General features: G+C 36.9%; 1 non-coding gene across 1 annotated transcript; it reads left to right on the forward strand.

Annotated features, from left to right (window-relative positions):
- The first annotated feature begins 520 nt into the window (after positions 1 to 520).
- Positions 521 to 661, forward strand: LOC128586849 (U4 spliceosomal RNA). Its single transcript, XR_008380312.1, has one exon. It is a non-coding gene; the product is annotated as a U4 spliceosomal RNA (small nuclear RNA).
- Positions 662 to 20,961: the final 20,300 nt, after the last annotated feature.

Consider the following 20,961-nt stretch of genomic DNA (forward strand, 5'->3'; position numbering starts at 1 on the left):
CTAGTAGAGGAATTGCAGAATCTAACAGCATGTCTATTTTTAGATCCCTAACTGATCTCCAAACTTCTTTCCAAAAGGAACGTATTAGTTTTCATTCCCACCAGCAGTGTAGAAGTGTTCCCCTTTCTCCACATCCATGCCAACATCTATGGTTTTGGGATTTTGTGATGTGAAGATATCATCTTACTGAAGTTAGATGATATCTCAAAGTGGTTTTGATTTGCATTTCTCTGATGATTAAGGATGACGACCATTTTTTCATGTGTCTGTAGGCCATGCACCTGTCTTGTTCAGAGAACTTTCTATTCAAATCTCTTGCCCACAATGAGAAGGGATCACTTGTTCTTTTCTTGTTAATACGTTTGAGTTCTCTGTGGATTCTGGTTATCAAACCTTTATCAGAGACATAACCTGCAAATGTCTTCTCCCATTCTGAGGGCTGTCTGCTTGCTTTACTTACTGGGCTCTTGGCTGTGCAGAAGCTTTTTAGTTGGTACTTTTTTATAAAGATTATAAACAAAGCTTTGCGCAGTGGCAGTATCATAGCCAATGAGGTTTATCTGAGGCACGATTATTGCTAATTGAAAACTTTTCCCAATACCCTGCTGTGACTACTTGCAATACAGTCTGCACTGGCAGTTTTTGCCAGTCTCTAAGGAGACTGAATAAAAGAAAAGATTATAAACAAACATTTTACATGTTTCCCAGAAAAATATTTAATGCTATTATTTTAATTCCAAAAATTGGGTAAACATTTTTTAAAAATTCATATTTTATAAAATACAGAAGGATTTAAAGGAACAACTATTGAAATTGTTTCAATTGAAGCAAAAATAGGAATAGTGTTTAGGAAGAGTCCAGTATGGTGATCCACTCTTTGCACTTCTGAAATATGAACTGTAATATACAATAACTTAACATAAAGAGTAAGGACATGAGCCGCCTGTCACAGATATATAAATTCAGTCTTGTCCTTATCACTTGTTAGCTGAGAAATCTTGGACATGTTTCTGAATTCTGAATAAAATTAGTATTTACCTTTTAGGTCATCTGTGAGGAAAATGTGTTTATTCACATGGAGTATTTTTTCATAGTTTCAAAAGGTATTAACTACTAATAATGCTTAAAAATTTCAGGTCGCTTAGGAAGCATTCAAAATTCAGTTTACATTCCAAATAAATTTTTCTAAATTGCACATTCTGACATGCCGCAAACTTGCTTTATGTTTTTATTAGAGGCTGGAAAAATCCACAAAATTTACCTTATTAATATGCACACTTTTATACAAAATGAACAGATATATCATTAAAAAGATGGTAAGCTTCTGGATATTGTTGTATTATAGCTTTTGAAATGTCTTACAAATCAACCCCTATAATGAATTAGAGCTAATAGACTCTCCTATTAAAGCATGCTTTTTTCTTTAAACACAAATTATCCCATCTATTTTTTAGGACATTTGCTGCAGCTCCTTTCAAATTCATACATACAATTTCTTTGAAAATATATACATCAGATGAACATGAGACAATAATGAAGGCATTTCATCAAAAATAAGGAGCTAGAGGACAGAACTCAATTTTGGTTTTTATTCCAAGACCGAGAAGCAGTGAGAGGTTTTCAGAGGGAGCACTGCCTTATGTCTTCTGTAGTGTAACACCTCGAATCTGGGGAAGGGATTTCTGAGAGGCAAGGCTGTGGTAAGCAAAATTAGTTATCATTAAGAATAACATCATCTTTTATAGTTGATCAGGAGCAATCGTGACAATACGGGCATGAAATGAAGTAATGGTACAAACTTTTAATAGTATAGTTAGGGACAGATGGTCATATCTTTATAGTGAAGGAGGTAAAACCACAGAGTGAGGTCTGAATGTCCCCTCCAGCAAGCAAGCATCATTCTCCTTCACTGAGTTCATAACAACAGAAAGAATGTGCAAGATTCAAATATTTCACAGCACTGGCTGAAAGTTGTTTAGGTAACCACTAATAACTTTGCGGGCAACTGTAGTGGACACTGTGGTGATCCAGGCAGGGTTTGACCAGCTGCACAGAGTCAGGTGTCAGTCCTCAGCTGAAGAAAACTGTCATGGGAGTATGCTGAACCTACTGACCAAAATTATAAGGAATATAAAGGTGTGGCCTCCTTCCCTCACTCACGACAGTTTTGGAGGGATGGCCTGCCTGACTTAGAAGTCTCCGTGAGGTTGGCTGTGGCTGTCATTGGGATGTGTTGCAATTCGGGCTCCTGCTTACCAGCTACCTTCTAGTCCTTCCCTTCCACAGGTGATAATCCCATAGGTGTTTTTTCTTTTTTTTCCTTTTTCAGACAGAGTCTCATCTCTTTGTCACCCTTGAAGAATGCCATGCTGTCATAGCTCAAACTCTTGGGATTAACTGATCCTCTTGCTTTCAGCCTCCCAAGCAGCTAGGACTACAGGCGCCCTCCACAACACCTGCTATGTTTATTTATTTATTATTATTATTAAATTATAGCTGTGTACATTAATGCTATCATGGGGCACCATCCCCTGGTTTTATATACCATTTGACATATTTTTATCACACTGGTTAACATAGCCTTCCTGGCATTTTCTTAGTTATTGTGTTAAGCCATTTATATTCTACATTTAGTAAGTTTCACACGTACCCTTGTAAAATGCACCATAGGTGCTATTTTTAGAGACAGGGTCTCACTCTTGCTCGGGCTGGTCTCAAACTCCTGAGCTCAGGTGATCCACCCACCTAGGCCTCCCAGAGTGCTAGGGTTAAAGGCATGAGCCATGGTGCCTGACCTCCAAAAGTATTTTCTAATGAGTGTTCTGCACATTAAATGGCCTCTGCTTAGCTGTATACCCTCATCTCCTGCTTGCGCTTGCTGTACACACATCCTGCCATGCTCAGCTTTCCCCTCTCATCTTTGGGGATCTGAACATCTGATGAGTCTGTCCACACTGCCGTAACACCGTTGCTCCCTCTAGTGCTTGTGTACTCAAAATTTCAGCGCAGTTCAAACTGGAGTATTTCTGGGACACTTTCTTCAAACCTTGAATCCTGAATTACAGGCTTTGCTCTGAGCTCCCCTAATACAATTGAGAGATTGACTCTGTCATTACATATCACACAAAGTAGCAGGGTTGTTTTTTTTTTTTTTTTTTCCTTTTTTATCTTTCAGTGAAGAATACAAGGTTTAGGGGAAGGAATCTCTATTTTGTTTTCTGGTTTCTCCAATATGTAACACACTGCCTGACACAAAGTAGGTTTTTAATAGACACTTGTCACTTGAATAAAGCAAGAAAGAATGAGTGAAATAATAAAGGAGGGTAAGTAAAAGTGATTGAAGGGCACTGGAGATACATTCCAGATCTTTCACTGGCTATCAGTCATCTTCACACCGTTTCTCCAACATTCGTTCAGATTATAATAGTAATGATAATAATAATTATCGTATTAGTAATTTCTAACACTAATAAAACCCCGAGTGCCAGCATTTATGTAAGTGATTTAAATGAATTACTGTGTTTCCTCCCAACAACATTTCTGTGTGTTTTTACTATCTACTCAAACTCATCTTTCTGATAAGAAAGAGAGAAGGTGAGTGCTTTGTCCTGGATTTCAAAGTGAAAAGGAGAGAGAGTTAAAGTCATTCATTTGTAAATGTAGGCCGGTTCAAAAAAAGACATTTTTGTAAGATGCACCGCAGGTGTAATCCCATTAATCCCCCTCCCTCCCCTCTCTTTCCCCCTTCTCCCTATTCTTAGGTTGTAACTGGGTAGCATGATGAAAATGTGTCAAACGGTCTATGAACCAAGTGTATGGTACCCCATGATCATACTAATGTACACAGCTATGATTTAATAAAAAAAATAAATAAATAAATAAAAAGACATTTCAATACACAATTCTTTGCTGCATTTATTTTACTATATTTATAAAATGTAGGTAACAAATTTGACGAAAAAATCAGGGACTAAGAATCAGACATTGGAATCACCAACTTACTGACCTGGACAAATAAAAACTCTTAGATTTCCATTTTCCTCATGTATAAAAACTCAAGACTAGTGACTGACTGATAGAAGCTGGATCAATTAAATTTTATATATTCATATAATGTGTACACAGTCACATTTATTTCTCTTCTTCTTGCCCTCTTTCACTCCATAATGACTTATATTGTATATAAGGCATTGATTTAGAAATATATATTGGTTTTGATACTGAAACCATTAGATGATTGATTTCATCCTTCTTTGATATAAATCATTATGCTCTGCCCCTACTAAATATTAATTAAAATTAAAAATTAAAGATAACTTGAAATTTCCAATAAATTTTTCTTTTATGATATAACATTTTTTCTAAAAGATTCCAAAGCAACTATAGCATATAAATACACAAGTCTGAGAAAGGTGTTAATATTGAGCGAGACAGAGAAATTAGAGTGACATACGGCGCAGTTCCTTCTTGTTGACAAGCCTGGAAGATCAAAAACATCTGCCATTTTTTTTTCTTTACTGTCAAACAAAAAGAAACTTCACAGGGTATGTTCCGTTGAATTTGTACAGTGACAAATCCACATGAATTTGTCATGTGTTACAATTAACTTGTGATAAAAGTTTCATTATAATCTATTAAAGAAGAAACGTCAAGAAGGCCATAAGGGCACTGTGAAAGTTGCTCTAAGATGTGTTCTCACTCGGTACACTGTCACGGTGCCTGACAAGTTATCACTGGTGCATATATCTACACGGTACACTGTCACAGTGCCTGACATGTTATCACTGGTGCATATATCTACACAGTACACTGTCAAAGGGCCTAACGTGTTATCATTGGTGCACATCTACACAGTACGCTGTCACAGGGCCTAACATGTTATCATGGGTGCACATCTACACAGTACACTGTCACAGGGCCTAACATGTTATCATTGGTGCATATCTACACAGTACACTGTCACAGTGCCTAACACGTTATCATGGGTGCATATCTACACAATACACTGTCACAGGGCCTAACATGTTATCATGGGTGCACATCTACATAGTACACTGTCACAGGGCCTAACATGTTATCATGGGTGCATATCTACACAGTACACTGTCACGGTGTCTGACATGTTATCATTGGTGCATATGTGCACAGTACACTGTCACAGTGCCTGACATGTTATCATTGGTGCATATGTGCACAGTACACTGTCACAGTGCCTGACATGTTATCATTGGTGCATATGTGCACAGTACACTGTCACAGTGCCTGACATGTTATCATTGGTGCATATCTACACAATACACTTTCACAGGGCCTAACATGTTATCATTGGTGCATATCTTCACATGGTACACTGTCACAGGGCCTAACATGCTATCATGGGTGCACATCTACACAGTACACTGACATGGTGCCTAACATGTTATCATTGGTGCATATCTTCACATGGTACACTTTCACCGTGCCTAACATGTTATCATTGGTGCATATCTTCACATGGTACACTTTCACCGTGCCTAACATGTTATCATGCTGCATATCTACACAGTACACTGTCACAGGGTCTAACATGTTACTATTGGTGCATATCTACACAGTATGCTGTCACAGGGCCTAACATGCTATCATGGGTGCACATCTACACAGTACACTGACATGGTGCCTAACATGTTATCATTGGTGCATATCTTCACATGGTACACTTTCACCGTGCCTAACATGTTATCATGCTGCATATCTACACAGTACACTGTCACAGGGTCTAACATGTTACTATTGGTGCATATCTACACAGTATGCTGTCACAGGGCCTAACATGTTATCATGGGTGCATATCTACACAGTACACCGTCAAAGTGCCTAACATGTTATCATTGGTGCATATCTGCAGACAGACCCTGATAGTTAATATCTTCACCCCCAACTACTCCACAACTTACTTTTAAGAATGTACGGAAATAGTTGTTTTTTTAATGAATTTAATATTTTAGGAATATCACTCTAGGATCTTCATCATTCTTGATTCTGATCATCCTTCTGATACCTATAAGACTTACCCACAGAAAGCCTGGACCTACAAGGAATGAGGAATGACTTGCTGTTCTATATATTCTAAATTAAAACTGCATATTGTAACACTGAGCTATTAGGAAAACACCAAAAATTATATAGGATTAGTTCAGCAAAAAAAAAAAAAAAAAGAACATGTAGATGTAATACAGATTTAGAAAATAAAGGGAAAAAATGTTACATTGTTACATACATAATTTTGGACTACCTGCAGCTATGATTAATATAACTAAACTTTATGAAGGGAGATATTTCTAGAGATTGGAATAATGCTGTGGTCAGCAGAACACTCAGTTAAGACAAGCTCAAAATAGTGATGCTATATTAGGAAATAAGAAAAATTTTCAAAGGCTTGATAAGCCTCACTTTTTAATTTCACATAGTGAATCTTCAGGTTTCAGTGTTTAACAAAAAGATAATTCTTAATACTTTACAATTATTCTTTGATCAGAGTACATAGTTAATGAAAGCAGTCTCACCATTTTCTATTTAACTTAAAATTTTAGCTATCTACAAGGCAATATTGGCAGTGTTGTTTTAGTTTACATATGTATGTATACATGGATGGATTGTAAAACCAATACCAAAGTTCTGTATTTCTTTTCTTAGATTTTAGTTTTCAAAACAAAAATTGTACTATTCTGTTACTAAAATAAATGTGTGGAATCACTACACAATGGCCATACTCAATACTAGAAATACTTTTTTAAAACCCAAAACTTATTTTACATCTTAATTTAAAGATAAAACCTATCTAAAATTTAATACTAGACCACTCAGTATACCCAGCTTGAATTATTATATGTGTGCATATGAAGTATACACACATATACTTCATAAACTTGATTGTTTATTGATATGCAATATTATATTCTATAAATGTAAATTATTTAGAAAAACTAGAAAATATGTTCCATGTGTCTTAACACTTTTAAAAATGAAAATATAATATACTGCAGAGGGAGGAATATTTTTTATAGTTAGTCTTGGGAGCTTAGGGAATAAAATTATGTAACACTAAGGAGGCAATAGCTGCAAAAACATATAAACCATGTGTCAAGAAAAGATGATGTTAATAGTGTATACATTTGCACATGACACTGGCTGTAAAATAAATGTAGATGAATAGAACAAGCACTTATTATCTTGTCTTTGATTGTTTGCTTTATCTCAGTTCTATGGGGAACTGATCAGGTATAATATTCTTTACCCATTTTCACTCCTATTTGGAATTGCTTTCCTCGGCAAACATTTCAGTTAGTGTTATGCATGAGGAAACCAAGTGTGTTTGAAATTGATAAAAGGCATGAAGAGCTATATATTAGCTGAACAGGAATTATGTAAATATATTTTAATGCAAATCTTATCAACCAAATGTCAGAATCACTCCAGTGATAGTCAAACTACTGTGACAAGCTCACTCTAGGAATGAGCAGGGCTGTTCAGTAGAGATTCAAACTTTAAGCAGAGGTAGAAATATTTATTTGTTCTGTGTTCTTCCTGATAAACAAAGCAACTTCCTTGTGTATTCTCTGTTTAAATAAAGGTGAAGGGTACATAGTTGATAACCGTACTGTTATTAATAGAATAAGAAGGGGAATACTTATTACATAGTCATTTCTCAAGGATAGAGAGAACTTCTTCCTTAAAAGTATTCATAAATAAATGTCCTTCTTCTCTGTTTCTCTGGGATGGCAACTATTATCTTTGATGATGCACATTAAAAATGCAATCTCACAAAACCCTGTGTAATGTGCATGTGAATGTGTGTGTGTGCATTTCCTAGTTACTTGTGTTTCTCTGAAGAACTTTGGCAAATACAGGGTTTTTGCTTTCAGTATGTTGATAATTTTTATCTTTTTAATGTTTTTATTTCATGTAAAGTATTTGCGTTTTCATTGTGACTAAACAGATCACTTATTGTAAATACGTCTCGAGCATCAGAGAAAAAGACCTATTTACTATGATCAGGGTGTAGCCTTCAAAACAGACTGATACAATCTAATGGATTAAGGATTTTTTAATCTCCTGACTTATTTTTTTGTGTCTGGTTGACCTGTCCTGTGATGTGAATGGTGTATAATATTAAATTATCCTATTATTTATTGTGTTCTGTCTACATGTCTTGGATTCTGTAGTATTTACTTCATAATGGGTTTTGATATGTTATTTGGTACATAAAAATAAACATTACATATTTCATTTAAATTGTATATTTTATATTAAAATACTGCTCTTTTTAGGGTTTCTAATGTTTGGATTTTTTTGAGATTGGTGAATCAGGAACAGCATTCCTTCCCTGTCTCTATCGTTGTTTCTATCTCTATCTATGTTTCTACCTGTGTCTCTGTCTTGTTCATCCCTTTAATTTTAACCTTTGAAACATTTTGATTTATGTCTCTCTTTTTTTTTTTTTTTTGCAGTTTTTGGCCGGGGCTGGGTTTGAACCCACCACCTCCAGCATATGGGGCCGGCGCCCTAATTCTTTGAGCCACAGGAGTCACCTTGTCTGTCTCTTTTTCAAAGTGTGTAGTTTGGACTTGCTTTGTGTGTCAAATTAAAATATCTTTCTTTGATAAAGCACAATAAGCCCATTCACATTGATATGACTAATATTTCAGGTAACAAGTTTGTCACAATATTTTAAAATTATATATATTTTATGTATTTATTTATTTTATTATTAAATCATAGCTGTGTACATTAATGTGATCATGGGGCACCATACACTGGTTTTATAAACAGTTTGACACATTTTCATCACACTGGTTAACATAGCCTTCCTGGCATTTTCTTAGTTATTGTGTTAAGACATTTATATTCTACATTTACTAAGTTTCACATGTACCCTTGTAAGATGCACCGCAGGTGTAATCCCACCCTCCCTCCACCTACCCTCCCCCTCTTTCTCCCATCCCTCTCCCCCTTCCCTATATTCTTAGGTTATAACTGGGTTATAGCTTTCATATGAAAGCCAAAAATTAGTTTCATAGTAGGTCTGAGTACATTGGGTACTTTTTTTTCCATTCTGAGATACTTTACTAAGAAGCATATGTTCCAGCTCCATCCATGTAAACATGAAAGAGGTAAAGTCTCCATCTTTCTTTAAGGCTGCATAATATTCCATGGTGTATATATACCACAATTTATTAATCCATTCATGGATCTATGGGCACTTGGGCTTTTTCCATGACTTAGCAATTGTGAATTGGGCTGCATTAAACATTCTGGTACAAATATCTTTGTTATAATGTGATTTTTAGTCTTCTGGGTATATGCCCAGTAGAGGACTGATAGGATTAAATGGCAGATCTATTTTTAGATCACTAAGTGTTCTCCAAACATCTTTCCAAAAGGAATGTATTAATTTGCATTCCCACCAGCAGTGTAGAAGTGATCTCTTTTCTCCACATCCATGCCAACATCACTGGTCTTGGGACTTTGTGATTTGGGCTAATCTTACTGGAGTTAGATGGTATCTCAAGGTAGTTTTGATTTGCATTTCTCTGATGATTAAAGATGTTGAGCACTTTTTCATATGTCTGTAGGCTGTGCGCCTGTCTTCTTCAGAGAAGTTTCTCTTCAAGTCCCTTGCCCAGCCTGCAATGGGATCACTTGTTCTTTTCTTTCTTATACGTTTGAGTTCTCTGTGGATTCTGGTTATTAAACCTTTGTCGGATACATAAACTGCAAATATTTTCTCCCATTCTGAGGGCTGTCTGCTTGCTTTATTTACTGTGTTCTTGCCTGTGCAGAAGCTTTTTAGTTTGATCAGGTCCCAGTAGCGTATTTTTGAAGCTGTTTCAATTGCCTGGGGTGTGCTCCTCATGAAATACTCACCCAGACCGATTTCTTCAAGGGTTTTCCCTGTACTCTCTTCTAGTATTTTTATAGTTTTATGACTTAAGTTTAAATTTTTAATACAGTGGGAGTCTATCTTAGTTAATGGTGAAAGGAGTGAGTCCAATTTTAGTCTTCTACAGGTTGCCAGCCAGTTCACCCAGCACCATTTGTTAAATAGGGAATCTTTTCCCCACTGAATGTTTTTAATTGGCTTGTCAAAGATCAAATAATGGTAAGTAGCTGGACTCATCTCTTGGTTCTCTATTCTGTTCCAGACATCTACTGCTCTGTTTTTGTGCCAGTACCATACTGTTTTGATCACTATTGATTTATAGTATAGTCTGACGTTAGGTAGCATGATTCCTCCTGCTTTTTTTAAATTTCTGAGTAATGTCTTAGCTATTTGAGGTTTTTTCTGATTCCATATAAAACGAAGTATTATTTTTTCAAGATCTTTAAAGTATGACAGTGGAGCTTTAATAGGGATTGCCTTAAATTTTTATATTGCTTGGGTAGTATAGACATTTTAACAATGTTGATTTTCCCAGTAATGAGCATGGTATGTTTTCCATTTGTTAACATTTTCAGCTATTTCTTTTCTTAGAGTTTCATAGTTCTCTTTAAGGATCTTTCACGTCCTTTGTTAGATAAACTCCCAAATATTTCATCTTCTTTGGCACTACTGTGAATGGAATAGTGTCCTTAACGGTTTTTCAGCTTGACTATTGTTGGTATATATAAAGGCTACCAATTAATGAATGCTGATTTTGTAACCTGAGATGCTGCTGTATTTCTTAATCACTTCTAAGAGTTTTGTAGTAGAATCCTTGGTGTTTTCCAGATATACAATCATATCATCTGCAAAGAGCAAAACTTTGGTCTCTTCTGACCCTATATGGATACCTTTGATCACCTTTTCTTCCCTAATGGCAATAGCTAAAACTTCCATTACAATGTTAAAGAGCTGTGGGACAATGGGTAGCCTTGTATGGTTCCTGATCTGAGTGGAAATGATTTCAATTTAACTCCATTCAGTACGATATTGGTTGTGGGTTTGCTGTAGATGGCCTCTATTAGTTTAAGAAATGTCCCTTCTATACCATTTTTCTTGAGTGTTCTGATCATGATGGATGCTGGATATTATCAAAAGCTTTTTCTGCATTGACTGAGAGAATCATATGGTCTTTGTTTTTTAATTTGTTTATGTGCTGAATTAAACTTACTGATTTACGTATATTGAACCAGCCTTGAGATCCTGGGATAAAACCGACTTGGTCATCATGTATAATTTGTTTGATGTGTTGCTGGATTTGTTTGTTAGGATCTTGTTGAATACTTTTGCATCTATATTCATTAGTGATATTGGTCTATAATTTTCTTTTCTTGTTGGGTCTTTTCCTGGTTTGGGGATCAGGGTGATGTTTGCTTCATAGAACGTACTGAGTAGTCTTCCTTCTTTTTCTACATTTTGGAACAGGTTGAGTAATGTAGGGACTAGTTCCTCTTTAAAGATTTTGTAGAATTCTGACGTGAATCCATCTGGTCCCGGGCTTTTATTTTTAGGGATATTTCGTATGGTTGATGCTATTTCAGAACTTGATATGGGCCTGTTCAACATTTCCTCTTGATTATGGCTAAGTCTTTGATGGTGACGTGCTTCCAAGTATTGGTCAATTTCCTTCAGATTTTCATATTTCTGAGAATAAAGTTTTTTGTACTATTCATTGAGGATTTTTTTAATTTCTGAGGAGTCTGTTGTTATTTCATCTTTGTCGTTTCTGATGGATGAAATTAGAGATTTTACTCTTTTTTTTTCTGATTTGGTTAGCCAGAGGTTTATCTATTTTATTGACCTTTTCAAAAAGCCAACTTTTTGATTTATTGATCTGTTGTATAATTCTTTTGTTTTCAATTTCATTTAATTCTGCTCTAATTTTGGTTATTTATTTTTTTCTACTGGGTTTGAGGTTGGAATGTTCTTCCTTTTCCAGTTGCTTGCAATGTCCCATTAAGTTGTTAACTTCCTCTCTTTCCGTTCTCTTGAGGAAGGCTTGCAGTGCTATAAATTTCCCTCTTAGGACTGCCTTTGCGGTATCCCAGAGGTTCTGATAATTCGTGTCTTCATTGTCTTTTTTCCCAGAAATTTGGCAATTTCCTTCTTAATCTCATCCTACCCAGCTTTCATTCAACATAAGGTTATTTAACTTCCATGTTTTTGTATGAGCATGCAGATTCCTGTTGTTACTGAGTTCAACTTTTATTCCATGGTAGTCCGAGAAGATGCAAGAAATAATTTGTGTTCCTTTAAATTTACTGACATTAGACTTGTGACCTAAGATGTGATCGATTTTGGAGTATGTTCCGTGAGCTGATGAGAAGTATGCGTATTCAGTTGTGTTGGGATGAAATGTTCTGTAGATGTCTGCTAAATCCAAATGTTGGATGGTTATATTTAAATCTAAAATTTCTTTGCTCAGCTTCTTATTGGAGGATATATCCAACACTGCCAAAGGAGGGTTGACATCTCCAACAATTATAAAGCTGGAGGAAATCAAGTTGCTCATGTCTGTTAGAGTTTCTCTTATAAATTGAGGCACACTCTGGTTGGGTGCATAAATATTCCTAATTGAAATTTCATCACATTGAGTATTACCGTTAACAAATATGAAGTGACCATTCTTATCCTTCCTTACTTTTGTTGGTTTAAAGCCTTTTGTGTCTGCAAATAGAATTGCAACACCTGCTTTTTTTCTCATTATCATTTGCCTGAAATACGGATGACAATCCATTCACCCTGAGTCTATGTTTATCTTTTAGGGTAAGATGTGACTCTTGTATTCAGCAAATATCTGACCTGATTTTTTTGTATCCAGTCAGCTAACATGTGCCTCTTTAGAGGACAGTTTAAGCCGTTCCCATTAATGGAGAATATTGATAAGTCTGGTAAAATTTTGGGTATCGAGTGTTTCAAAAGTCCAGTGGACATTTTTTATCCTTTCGCCATTGTGGAAGTTGTAGTTTGATCAAAAGTTTCTGAGTGAGTTTACTTTTGTGGTAGAGGATTGGGCTTGTCATTATGGAGGATAGGTCTGAGAATATCCTGAAGAGCTGGTTTGGTTATGGCAAATTTCTTCAACATAAGAAATTGTCCTTAAAGTATTTAATTTCTCCATCATAAATGAAACTCAGTTTAGTTGAATACAGGATATGTAGTTGAAAGTTATTTTTTTTTAGGAGATTAAAAGTCGTTAACCACCCTCTTCTGGCTTGAAAAGTTTCAGCAGGGAGATCTGCAGTCATTCTAATATTTTACCCTTTGTAGGTAATGGTTTTCTTACATCTGGCTGCTTTCAAAATTTTCTCCTTCATATTAACTTTAGAGAAGTTAATTATGATATGCCTGGGGGATGTCTTATTTGGATTGAGTCATGCTGAGATTCTGAAACTGTCTGCTGTCTGAATTTCAGAATCTCTTGGCATGTCTGGAAAATTCTCTTTCATAAGTTCATGGAGAAGGGCCTCTGTGCCTTGTGAGGTCACTTCATCAGTTTCAGGGATTCCAGTGAGGCAGATATTAGCCTTCTTCGCATTATCCCAGAGCTCTCTAAGAGAATGATCCATTTTTTTTTTTTTTGTAGAGACAGAGTCTCACTGTACTGCCCTCGGTAGAGTGCCATGGCGTCACACGGCTCACAGCAACCTTTAACTCTTGGGCTTACGTGATTCTCTTGTCTCAGCCTACCGAGTAGCTGGGACTACAGGCGCCTGCCACAGGGCCCGGCTATTTTTTTGTTGCAGTTTGTCCAGGGCTGGGTTTGAACCCGCCACCCTCGGCATATGGGGCCGGCGCCCTACTCACTGAGCCACAGGCGCTGCCCATGAGAATGATCCATTTTTGTTCTCCATTTCTCTTCCTCTTTGAGAGTTTGGGGGTGTTCAAAAGCTTTGTCTTCAATGTCAGAGATCCTTTTCTCTGCTTGCTCCACTCTGTTACGGAGGGCTTCTGCTGTATTTTTCAGATCTTTGAGGGCTGCAAATTCTTGCTTCAGTGCCTCAAAATTTTTGGTGGTTTTGTCTTTAAATTTGTTAAATTCTTGAGACAACATTTGAATTTCTCCTCGAATTTCTAATTCTTACTTTTGAATTGCTCTTCAAAGTTCTAATTCCAATTTTTTCTCTATTCTATTAATCTTGTTTGCAATCCAAATTCTGAATTTGATTTCTGACTTCTTGGCCAGCTGTTTATGAATGGGATCTTCAGTTACATTTGTCATATCTTTCCTTAGGAGCATTGATCTATTCTGGTTATTCATGTTACCAGAATTTTTCTGCTGATTCTGCCCCATGATTGTTTTACACCATTTTACTTTCCCCCTAGAGCTTTGTTGAGGACCTTTACAGGGCTATTGCCTGAGAAAATGGGGACCTGTTTGGTGTGGTGGGGATAAGTGGTTCTGTCTTGTTTTCTGTTGGTCTCTGTCTGACCCTAGTGAAACAGTTACTCTGGGTTGAAGTCTCAGCTGTGGTGAAATACCAGCAATTAAGTCACCCTGCCCCCCACAGGCAACAATTAGTAAAGGAAAATCAAACCTTCCTAACACCACACACCCAGGACACCACTTGAATTGTCCTCGTGTGATTGGCTCAGCTCAAAAGGTCCAAATCAGTTTTCTCAGTGAGCACCTGTCTCAGGTTGGAGAACTTAAAAGTTCTCTGGCAACTGGATCACAGGGTCTGTTGACAACTCAAATATGACTTGTTCTGGTGCTCCATGAAGTCAGGAGGACCCACCCAGCAAATAGATTAGTCTGGGAAGGTTGATGCCTCCTACCCCACCTTGCACCTCTGTCATACCCAGTCACTGATAGCCTCGCAGGGCTGTGACCCAGTTGCCTCCAGTGAGCAGATACTCCAGGTGTTTGTTCCTGCCTGAATCACAAGGAAATCCATATTTGCTCAGCCAGGCCACTGTTATCTGTCTCTATCCAGCAGAGAGAGGTGAGGCCTGACAACCTCGGGTGCTTGATGGAGGCTGGGGGTTGTTCACTCAGTTCCAGCCCTGCCCCTGATTGATGTTACTGGCAGAACAGAACAACTTTGTGGGAATTTTTTTCTGTCCCTGCTAAATTCCCCTGCAGAAGAGAAGGTGTTTTGAGTTTCCAGAACCTGTGCCTCAGGCCCTGTCTTTACTCCTGCAGGTTTGTAGTCACAGCATGGTTAGTTGTCAGCTCTAGCCTCCTGCTTGTTCTTGTTGAATGTGAAAATTGGAGTTAGGGAAAATAGCCCACCTGAGGATTTAGCAAAACACCAAACTCATTGAGGCCAAATGAGCAAATAGACAGATAAAAAGGCTACAAGACACATAAGCCCACAGATGCACAAACAATCAGAAACACATAGACATACAGACAACAACAAGAAAACAACTACAATAAAAATACTGATAATCATAAGATAATTGAAAAAAAGGTAAAAAACAAACAAACAAAACAACCTCTAAAAATCTTATGTAAGCACTCTCAGAAACCATAAGAAGGGAAGAAGAGGAAGGGAGAAGGGAAAAAGGAGAAGGAAAAAAAAAATGTTGTTCATAAATATGTTAAAAAAGAAGAAAGAGAAAATTAAAAATAGAAACAATAAAAATAAATAAGTATATATATAAAATAGTAATAATAATAAAAAATTAACAAAAAAAAAGGCACCCACCACAAAAAAATTATTCTTGTATATATGTAGAAATTGACATCTATATGTACGATGTAGGGATCAACTTTCGTAGGAATTATTTATAATGCAATATACTTTCTGGACACCAGTTGGTGCTGTGAGTGGTTCCCAGACTTATACCTGGTTCACAGTTTATACTGTTACCATGGTAACCACCCTACTTGGCCCATCACCATTTTGGAGTTTCTATAAAAGTTTATTACCTAATTATTGTCCAACTTCAGCAGCTCTGTTCCAGACAGCATGCCCATCCAACCTCCCAACTCAGTGCAGGAGTCCCCACTTCACAAATCTTTCCAATCTGCTCTCACATTCACCTGTAAACTGGCAACTGCAATCAGCTGCGGGGGAGGGTGCTGGCTGCCGCTGGTTTTAGCTGCTGCCGGCTCCTGTGACTGCAGCGCTTACAGAGACCTTATCCTCAGTTTTTGTGGCTCAGAGTCTCACTTTTGCATCTGTACTTTTGAGTCTAGCCACCCGCTAGTTGGGCTGAACTGCCAGCCCACACCAATATTCCCCACCAGAAATGGTCCAGTCTATTTAATCACTCCTGTTGTTCTGGGAAAAGGTGTCCACCATTTCAGACAATTCAAAATGTCTGTTTCCCGGGATCCCTTCCCTTCAATTTTCCATCGGGTTGCCTAGCCCCTTGTGGCTCTGAGCAGGATCATTTTTGGGTCCTTAAACTCACCTCAGGAATAAATTTTCATCAAATTTTCATTGTGTTTTGCCAGGAATTGTAAGCTGCTGTCCTCCATGAGAGAGGGGCCTGCCTGCCAGCCAGCCCGGCCAAGCAGGGAAAATCTCTACAACAGAGTCCGTGGTTTAAATTTGCACCTCATATACAGCAATCTGCCAATTCTCTGAGTGTCTCCAAGCTGTCTGTCCACACCAATAATCCACGCGGAGAAAAGTTCCAGACCCCCCTTCCTCTCACCTGATGACCTGGGAGAGGTGGGCTACACGTCTGTCCCATCCGCCATCATGCTCCGCTTCCTTAAAATTATATTTTTGTTACACATGCTATGTTTTTTTTTTTCTACAAGATATAGTTATACATATTTGCCAAGAATAGTTTCTCCTAAGGTATTGTTTCAGAATTTGTTATACAGCAGGTAAAATTCTAATAGTTTTACATTGTTAGTATAAAATTTTTATTTATTTTTGAAAATCTGTCATCGTTTATTGATGTAAAAACAAACTTGTCCATACATGTAATGTAATTTAAATTATGTGTAGACACACAGTGTTGAGCAATGTGATTGTCTATTAATATAATAAAGCATTATTTTGACCACGAAAAGTGAATACACCTACATATTCTGGTATTGTAACTGAATCTATCTTCTAATTTTATTTTTTACTTCCTAGTTAAAAATTCTAAAATGTTCATACTATACATTTATTCTTAGTCATTGGAATTTTCTAAAAGCAAATAACCATATAATGCAAAAAGTTATTTTAATAAAAGTTGAAGCTGCTACCTTAATTTTTTTTTTTAAATAGTTTTTTTTAAGGATGGAGGTTAGCAATATGGTTGACTTGGATTCTCCAGCTCTCATTCCCTGGCAGAAACATCAATTCAAACTAGCTATATGCAAAAACTACCTTTACAAGAGTTAAGGAAACTCTTATAAGAGTTCTTTTTATAAGTAAGAAATTATAGCACTTTGTTCCAGCACAGAAATGAGAAAAGGCAAGTTGACAAGTATAGTAAGGACAGTTTTACATTTCCTATATCATCCCTACCCCAACTTCTGAATGGGAGAAAAGAGAATTGAGAACTGGACTTTGCTTTGGACCCAAAAACTAGGCACATCTCAGTAAAACTCAGTGCAGAGTAGGCCTTCATGGCCACAAACTTAGGCCATTGCCTAAAGACTGTACCTCTAGGCCTACCCTCAGACCAAGATAGATCTCACCATCTCTGGTTTTAGGCCTATGCAGCTAACTCAAATCTCAGCAGAACTAAGCTCCAGACTGTTCTCAGTGCCAGGCCAATCCAAGTAGCCTCAGGCTTCAACCCCCTCCTATATCAGGTCATTCCTAGTGGATCCAGGCTCTGGCACAACCCCAACACCATGTGAACCCACAGGCTACAGACTTTAGGTTTGCCTCAGCACCATAGCCCTAGTCATCAACTCAGCACCTATGGACAAAGCATTCAGGCCAACCCTTATTAATACAGTCTTCTCATTGTCACTGTACCAGCACAGTTCTAGAGGCTCTAGGGTTGAGGCCTGCACCCACAGACCCAGGGTATATGCTTAACCCAGTAGATCTCTGTACCAAGTTGGACTCCACGTACTAAGGAACCAAGATCAGCCCTGTAGATGCAGAATTCAACATAGTCACTGTGAACTCAGGCCCAAGGTCCATATCAGATAACATGGTGTCAGGGCCATCCTAACATCTTGACAGCCCTTGAAGACTCAAGTTCAAGGTCAATTCCAGTGCCAGATTAGCCCATGTGGACACAAGCTTCAGGCCTACAAATTCAAAGCCTACCCTCAGATTTCAGGTTCCAGGTCCATGCACCTGTTAATCAAGGCACTAGATAAGCCATCTACAGTACTCCAGCAGCAAGCTACCTTAATTGCACCAGACACCCTGCCCAGGATCTCTATATGGGCAGACTGGTGAAGGGCTTTCCCAGACAGAACAGTATGCAAATATTAGAATCAACTCATATTTCAAATGTGTAGACATAAACATAAACAACAAGAAACATGAATAAACAAGAAGGCATAACAACACCAAAATAATGTAATCTGCAAGCAACTGACCTCAAATAAATGTGGATATAAACTGATTGACAACTCAAAGTATTGCTTTAAGGCAGTGGTTCTCAACCTGTGGGTTGGAACCCACAGGAACTGTATTAAAGGGTTGTGGCATTAGGTAGGTTGAGAACCACTGCTTTAAGGAATCCCAAAAAACCTCCAAAAAAAAAAAAAGATGAGGTCAAACTATTGGTTTTTGATATGATATGATCTTAAATTTAGAAAACACTAAAACTCCTATAAGAGACTCCTAGAATTGATAAATTCAGCAAAGTCTCATTAAAAAATCAATGTATGCAAATCAGTAGCATTTATATATACAGCAATAATAGTCTGAGAGTAAAATCAAAGACTTCTTATAATTTATAATCACTATGAATAAAACAACATATCTAGAAATATATTTAACCAAGGGGGTAAAGATTTCTGCAAAGACAACTATGAAACACTGAGAAAAGATATTTCAGATGACATAAACAAGCAGAAAAACATATCATGCTCAAGGACAAGTAAAATCAACATTGTTAAAATGTCAATATCACACAAAGTGATTTACAAGTTCAATGCAATCACTATCAAAATGCCAAAGTCATACTTCAAAATTATAAGAGGAACTTTATCTAAAAAATGCAATCAGTGTAACCTAATTATTTGTACCCTCATTGAATCTCAAAACATAAAAAAAAAAGAAAAGGGCACAGGGTGGGGGTGTTTGGCACACCTTTTGTGTGTGGGACATGAACACAAGAGGGATTCTACCTAACAAAATCAAATTTTTTAACTTGGTGGTTTGTACCCTCACATTAATCTGAAATAAATTTACTTAAAAAAAAATTTGGAATAAGTTAAGAGCATGAACAGTCAAAGCAATCTTAAGCAAAAAAGAACAAATCTGGCAGCATACTATTACCATCCTTCAAACTATACTATAAGGATATAGGAACCAAAACAGCATGGTATTGGCCTAAAAATAGAGATATGGAACAATGGAATAGAACAGAGAACCCAGCTACAAAAGCATCCATATTCATCCAACTGATCTCTAACAAAGTAGACAAAAATCTACACTGGGGAAAAGAAACCCTCTTCAACAAATGGTGCAGGGAAAATTGGATAGCCACATGCAAAATCATCCAAACAGGATTCATATCTCTCAGCACTCAAAAAAATTAATTCAAGATGAATAAAATAATTAAATTTAAGTAATTAAACCATAAGAATCATACAAGAAAATGTAAGGAAAATTCTTCTAGACATTGGCTGACACAAAGATTTTAGGGTTAAGATTCCAACAGCAGACAAGACCAGGCATGTGCATGTCAAAGACTGAAACTAGGCCTGCACCTTTCGCCACTTACAAAAATTAACTCTTGATGGATAAAAGATTAAAATCTATAAGAGCTCTCGAAGAATTTATGGAATAAACTCCAGACTTATTGGCTTAGGAAAAGAATTTATGATAAAAACCCCATTGGCAATCATGGTAACAAAAAAAATAAATAAATGGGACCTGATCAAGTTAAAAAGTTTCCACACAGCTAAAGACACAACAAGCAAGGAGACACCTTCAGAACGGGTGAAGATATTCAGACATTATAAATATGACAAAGGACTAATAATCAGAATCTACAAAGAACTCAAGCAAATCAACAAGAAAATAGCAAACGAAAATGTCATTAATAAATGGGCAAGAAACATGAACAGACTCGATTTTCATAAGGACAGATCAATGGCCAAAAAACACATGAAAAAAAAATGCTCATCATCCCTTATCATCAGATAATTGCAAATCAAAATCACTTTCAGATATCACCTAACCCCAGTGAGAATGGCCCAGATAACAAGGTTCCAAAGCTGCAGTAGTTGGTGTATATCCAAAAATTGTGAAAACATTGTCCTAGAGGACACTTAGAATTCAAAAGAATAATGTACTATTCTTGTTACAGACATTAATATCATGGAACTACATTATTAGAAATTTTAATTCACAGGAATAAACTATTATAAATATAACAGAGCCCAAACTTTGCCCCACCAACAACTACCCTGTTTTCCCGAAAATAAGACAGTGTCTTATTTTAAGGTGTGCTCCCAAAGATGCGCTAGGTCTTATTTTCAGGGGACGTCTTATCTTTCCTGTGAGTAGGTCTTATTTTTGGAGGATGTCTTATTTTTAGGGAAACGGGGTATTGTTTTAAGCATGCAACCTTTCTTATCTGCAAGTATTAATACACTAATTCACAGAAGAGCGTATCATAGGAAGGGGTAAATAGGGAAACGAGCCTGTTTGTACTTTTAATCATTTACAGAACATCTGCCTAGTCTTTTTTAAAATGTCAGAATATTAGGGGGTACACATGTTTTGCTTACATACTTAGTTTTTGAATAGTTGAGTCAAAGTTGTAAGTTTTCCTTTCAGCCAGTGTTCACTGTACCCAATGGGTGTGAATTTACCTATTCTCTCCTCCCTCCTCCTCCCATATTGATTTTCATAGAGATGTACTTCCATATGTGTACTTAAGTGTTTTCAATTAGTTTGAAT

Source organism: Nycticebus coucang, chromosome 5, assembly GCF_027406575.1.
Source record: "Nycticebus coucang isolate mNycCou1 chromosome 5, mNycCou1.pri, whole genome shotgun sequence".
Lineage (NCBI taxonomy): Eukaryota > Metazoa > Chordata > Mammalia > Primates > Lorisidae > Nycticebus > Nycticebus coucang.